The sequence below is a fragment of the Bidens hawaiensis genome, unplaced genomic scaffold (genome assembly GCF_021521415.1).
Source record: "Bidens hawaiensis isolate Kalapana, Puna unplaced genomic scaffold, B.hawaiensis_p1.1 tig00002236_1, whole genome shotgun sequence".
NCBI lineage: Eukaryota > Viridiplantae > Streptophyta > Magnoliopsida > Asterales > Asteraceae > Bidens > Bidens hawaiensis.
Window position 1 is genome coordinate 2,693,899 of NW_027491119.1, and position 6,174 is coordinate 2,700,072.

The 6,174-nt window shown below is 32.4% G+C and overlaps 1 pseudogene across 1 annotated transcript; it reads right to left on the bottom strand.

Moving 5' to 3' along the window:
* Positions 1–239: 239 nt before the first annotated feature.
* Positions 240–5,957, bottom strand: LOC143612405 (MADS-box protein SOC1-like; annotated as a pseudogene). The gene is made up of 8 exons (XR_013149939.1): positions 5,848–5,957; positions 5,384–5,574; positions 2,895–2,973; positions 2,738–2,799; positions 1,269–1,368; positions 1,126–1,167; positions 977–1,018; positions 240–638 (listed from the first exon to the last, which is right to left on the bottom strand). The product of XR_013149939.1 is annotated as an MADS-box protein SOC1-like (transcript).
* Between the last annotated feature and the right edge of the window lie 217 nt (positions 5,958–6,174).

The following is a 6,174-nucleotide window of genomic DNA, read 5'->3' on the forward strand; positions in this document are numbered from 1 at the left end:
ACTTGCATGGTTTTCGCTCATCGTCTTAATGAGCATTGTTGTGTTAGTGAGTTGGCTTAAGTTATATAAAAATTATGTTATGTAATTACAATCGTTTTAGAATTTTCGTCTTACACCATCACATCCGCTAGTTTGACTAGCGAATCACCCATTTTCGAATATCCTGATATTCAAACATGCGAAACAGAAAACGCTACCTTAACCGAATATAACTTAACAACACTAAATGCCATAAACATTTTTCATAGGTGGCAAATGAACATATGTACAATAACTAATTAAACCTTTTTTAATAGCAAAATAATAAAGGTAACTTGTGCTTTCAGCTAACAAAGTCTAATTCATTTCAAGACTTCTGCCAGGTTGAAAATTTTGTTGCAAAGCAACAATTGCAAGCATAAAGCATGCACATTCATCTTAATATTAATGTTAACATAGCATAATCTCGATCGATAGATAAATATATGTACTGCGTATATATGTGTAAGCCGGAATGGTTACTTTGTCCATCTTTGCTTCGTTCTTGTCTCCGGTGGTCCAATGGATAGTTTAGTTTCCACATCCGAATTCTCTCCATTTTCGACAAGGCGTAAATCTGCCCTCATCTCTTCGGTTACTTGGTCTTCCGGGACTTGACACTGAAAATTCAAGACATGAAAACCTATGTTCTGAAGAAGTTAACATTTTTTTATTTCAGACATTTAATCTAATCAGGGTGCTACTATACATACACCGTATGAGGTTATATTGGTCGTATGACATTGGCATTTGCAGAACACACCAGTGTCACATAAGACAACTTAATCATACAGAAAGTTTGTTTTTTTATACGGCCCCAAATAACATTTTCCTCGTATTATACTAGTCACATGATATGTGGAAAATGTTATACTGGTCGTATGTCAGTGGTGTTTGTATAGTCAGTCCTTTTAATTATGATTGTAAAATTGAATATATTAGTAAACAAACTACTGACCTTCTCTGTGAGTATTGCATTTTCATCTGCTAGCAATTTCTCCTGAATATTTTCATGTATATAAAAAACAATTAGACTAACCAATGAGAACAAGACAACCTTATGCAAATAAAAACACTTAGGTAAGTCTTGGTTTCTATAAGGTGTACCTTTGCCTTTAGTTGCTCAATCTGTTCACTGTAAACTTGCATCTAAAACATTACAAAATTTGACAAAGAAATGTTAATTCTACAATAAACAATAAAATCTATATATAAAATGAAAAACATTTTTTTGGAAAAAAAAAATAAACCTTTCGTGCTCGAATAATTCGTACACTCCTTTCGAGCTGCTGTTCAATCCGAACTAGATCTTCAATGGTGCTTGATCCTAAGCCTTCTCCCAAAAGCTTCCTGCATTTTGATCAATGCAAGATCAGTGTTACATCTTAAGTAATGAACTCTTAATTATCATAGACATAAAAATTGCATATAAGAAGTCATTATGTTTATTTATGCAATTCATAAAAATGCACTATTGTAAGTAGGGGTGCAAAAGAGCCGAGCCGAGCCGAGCCCAAGCTCGACTAGGCTCGAGCTCGGCTCATTTAACTTCGACAACGCTCGAGCTCGGGCTCGGTTCGTTTCGAGCTCTATTTTCAAACGAGAATAGATTTTGAAGCTCGAGCTTGGCTCGGGCTCGGCTCGTTTACTATTTATCAATTATTTTTTAAAAAAATTATAATTATTTTTATATATTTTTTCTATTATAATTTTATGTACAAAATAAGCCCTGCTTGCGGTGTGCACATATGATGTATATATGTGTGAACCCTCGGGTGGGCAAAAGTGAAATTGCACTAATTTTGACGTTATTTTACTAATCTCGTGAAAATAACGTTAAAAGTGACGGACGGTTAATCAGGCATCATGTAGTGGCGTTGATAGCCGAAAGACAATGGTACATGCACCGATCAGCCGGTGTCCCGATGATTGAGTGCTATGTGCCTTATGTCCAAGGCTTGATGCAAAACTACTATCGAGCCGGGGGTCTCACCGGAAGCAGCCTCTCTATCCTTATGGGGTAGAGGTAAGGCTGTCTACATCTTACCCTCCTCAGACCCTACCATAGCTTTGCTATTGGTGGGATATACTGAGTACGATGATGATGATGATGATGATGATGATGATGATGATGATGATGATGATGAATTTTATGTACAAAATAGTATATATTATTTTTATTTGTTTTTTCATAACATTATATATATTAATTAATAATTACTAAATATATATTTTAAAAAATTATATAAATGACAAGCTCGTTTAGGCTCGCGAGCCGGCTCGAGCTCGATAAGTGAAGCTCGGGCTCGGGCTCGTTTATTAAACGAGCTTATTTTCAGGCCCGAGCTCGATTAAGCTCGGCTCATCGAGCTTTTTAATGAGTCGCTCGCGAGCAACTCGGCTCGTTTGCACCCCTAATTGTAAGTGACAAAAATGTCCATTTGACTGGACGGGATTTTTTAACCAACAAGTGTCTATTTAACCAACAAGTTCCCATAACGCCCACCGTAAAACTCATCAACCGAGAACTTTTTAATCATTACTCAACGGGATTTTTAACCAACTAGATTCTGCCACTTGTCCAACAAAATCTCGTCAGAAGTCAAAAAAATCTTGTCAAATGTCATATATTTTTTTTAAACGAGCGATCTGTTTTGATTTTTGCATGACAAAATCTGGTTGGTTAAAAATCCCGTTGATATAAAACTTAAATTTGTACCTTTTTGCAACTTCTAAGAGTTCTACTTTCTTAGCCATGAGAGCAGTTTCATTCTTCAAATGCTGCAAATTAAGTTGAATAAAAGAAAGTCAAAGTATAGATTAAAGAATGAAGACAGTTGGTTAATTTATGGATATTATGTTTTAAGTTTATAAACCAGAACATCTTCTACGCTTGAAGTATCTGTTTGAGTGTCTTTTACTTGACTTCTATATCGTTCTATAGTCTCCTTCATGCTGGTGGATTCAAAAACCATGAAAGAAGACAAAATGTTAAGTTGCCTTGAGAACAATAATAATAATTGTAGCATGATATTATATTAAGAATATATCATGTATGAACAGAAGTATTTGAAGGTGATAAACTGATAATCTGATCATATATGCTACATATATAACATCTTAACTGAGAGTTTGGAGTTTGGACTACAGATTTAAGACTACGGATGCGTATGGGTTGGCTCTTATTCTCTTTCATTTAAGCTCGTTATGAGTTTTCTTATTTTCTAAGTTAGAAACCTTAATTAGTCTCTGTATATTGTAATCTTTGCATTTGTAGTTCCTCACGAGAAAGTGGGTGTGAGAGACAGAGAGAGGGATCGAGAGCAATAAAATATATCCTGGCTGTAGCCAATAGACGTAGGTGAAATCCAGACCAAACCACGTAAATTCTCGTGTTCTTACTTTTCTTTAGTTTGTGTTTGTATTTGTTTGCAACCCTATGCTATCAATATTTGTGATTGCTTAACACTTTACGAGAAATTTATTATTCAATAAGGTTATGCGTAATGGTTAATGCCCCTTAATGGGTATTTTCCGCCACATAATCATCATCACCCTTTTTAATAAATTTTAGTAAAAAATTGTTTTCAAAAAACATATGTAATGAATAATGCTCATTTAATCATTACCACTTTAAAACGCATATGGGTTTTATTGTATAAACACTTATGCCCTTATAACGCCTCATAATACCGGAAGATGGTGTAGGGGTTTTGTAAATTCCTTTCTTACTTTTGTTATGTTCTCTTTTGGGCTTCCCGGTTTTGGTTCCTGATAGGCTAAAGCGTGGGTCTAGTTTATAAAATACAGCATTTTGGTATAGAGGCTTTATCCGTCTCTATAACACCCATTATGCACGACCTAAATAATCAAAGTTTTCAACCTTCGATTTAAAATGAGGTTTCTTGGTTAAAAACCCACTTTTTTTTTATTTTATTTTTTATTATTTATTTTTTTTAAGAACCAAGTTAATTAAACTTTGTCTCCTAGATTCTCTACAACCAAGGTTCCTTGAATGGTCAGCAACTTGCAAATCACTAAAAAGTGATTTGTAAGGGTGGTTAGGGAACTAAAAACTAAAGGTTGCTTTATAATCAATCACAAAGATTAAATTAACCACAACATTTTAAATTAATTCACTCATATCATACTAAGTCCCTCTTCATGCACTTGTTTTTTACAGTTTTGTTTTTTTAGTTTTTAAGAAAAAACACATAATACAACTATTGGTATTCTTTACTGCCAAAAAACAAATATCATAAATGATGTATTATAAAAGTGATAAAAAAGGATACAAATGTACAGTAGTCATAAATTGATGCTTTTTATGGTAAGCTGAGAAAAGCAAAAGCTGTGACATGCTTGATAATATATTAAACAGACTATTTCAAGTTAAGTGATCAAAACAGGCCAGACATGAGTCAATCAGTTTGAAGATTATGAGAAACCTTTTCTTTATTATTAAAAATTAATTTACATGTATTTTTCTTTTTTTATTATCTATTAAAGGTTAAAAATATAAATCCAATTAACTACAAATCTACAACAGTTTACCTCAATCCCTAGTTTTATGTACAATCTTCAGTTTGTTTAATTTAAAATTTTATATTGGAAGAAACATTGGAAGGTGACAAAGTTTTCCACCTTTCTCAAGGTATATAGCAATTATTTTGTTATAATTATAAAACCAATAAAAGCTTCTAACAAAATTAATATTAAACAATCTCCCCTAATGTCTTTGGCTGTCTTGTTTAGGTGCTGTCTCAAGATGCAGTTAACCACACTCTAGAGTTGATTATTGCATCATAATATATAATATTTATAAAAAAATACTGAATTATAGCAAGAACGAAAAGAACAAATCTAAATCGTTTACGGGATTATGGAAGACAAAATTCCATAACTAAATTCCATAACTAAATTAATAAAAAGGATAATACGGAGCAAATTATAATCAAGAAAAGATCAAAAACTTGATTTTCTTTTCATTTCTTTAGTTTAAGATTGTGTTTGTATGTAAGTATGTTAGTATTTACATATTCACATTGAGTAGATAATTTATGAAAATAAAAAAAAAATTGAAATCCATAAAATGAAAATAACCCATGTATTAAAATCAAGAAAAGATGAAAACTTAGTTAGAAAAATGGAAATTAAAATCAAGAAAAGATTAAAATCTTGATTTTCTTTAGGATTGTGTTGTATGTATGTACATATATATACATGTGTTATTTAGTATATCACATATTCACATATATACATTGAGTATATAATCTTTTTTTTAAGGAAATTGAAATCAATAAAAGGAAAAGAACCCAAGTATCAAAATCAATTAAAGATGAAAACTGAGTGAAAAAAATGAAACCTTGAGCTTGCAAATTCATAAATTTGCCTCTTGGAGAGAAGATGATCAAAGCAACTTCAGCATCACAAAGCACAGAAAGTTCAAAAGCTTTTTTCAGCAAACCATTTCTTCTTTTAGAGAAGGTCACTTGTCTACTTGTAGCATTCTCAATTCTCCTCATTTGAGTCTTGCCTCTCACCATCTTCAATACCCTATAAAATGAACTAGTTTTAAGGCCACATGTTCAAGTCAACGAATATGGGTGAGAAGTTTATGATGGGTGTTCATCGGTTAGGTTTTTGGTTATTCGGGTAGAACTTTATGTGATCAGTTGATCAAGATCTATCAAACAAAAACAAAACTCAAAAACCCTTAACAAATCTTGAATCAAGATAAGTTTTTTTTTTTGTTTTTTTGGTTTTTTTACCAAAAATAGATAAGTTATTTAGCTAAATAGTTGATGTTGTTCAAGAAAGAAACTTAACCTTACAAAAGAGGCAAAACTTAGAAGAAGCCCAGGGAAAGGCTGTTCTTTCTTTCTTTAGATGAGAGAGAGAGAGAGAGAGAGTATGAATTGTGAAGAAATTAAAGATGTAATGTAATATTGTATGGAGTAGGGGAGAAAATGGGTAGATGAACTTTAAATAAAATAAGTTATAAAGTTAAGAGTCTTGTTTCTTTATTGACTTGTAAGTTGTGGAGTGGAACATGTAATTGCAAGTTGGTTGATGGATTTTGGGATTGGAAAAGGGTAACCCTAAAATTAGCAAACAGGTAACCCTAGAGGTATAGGGGTAGGCCTAAATTTGCCA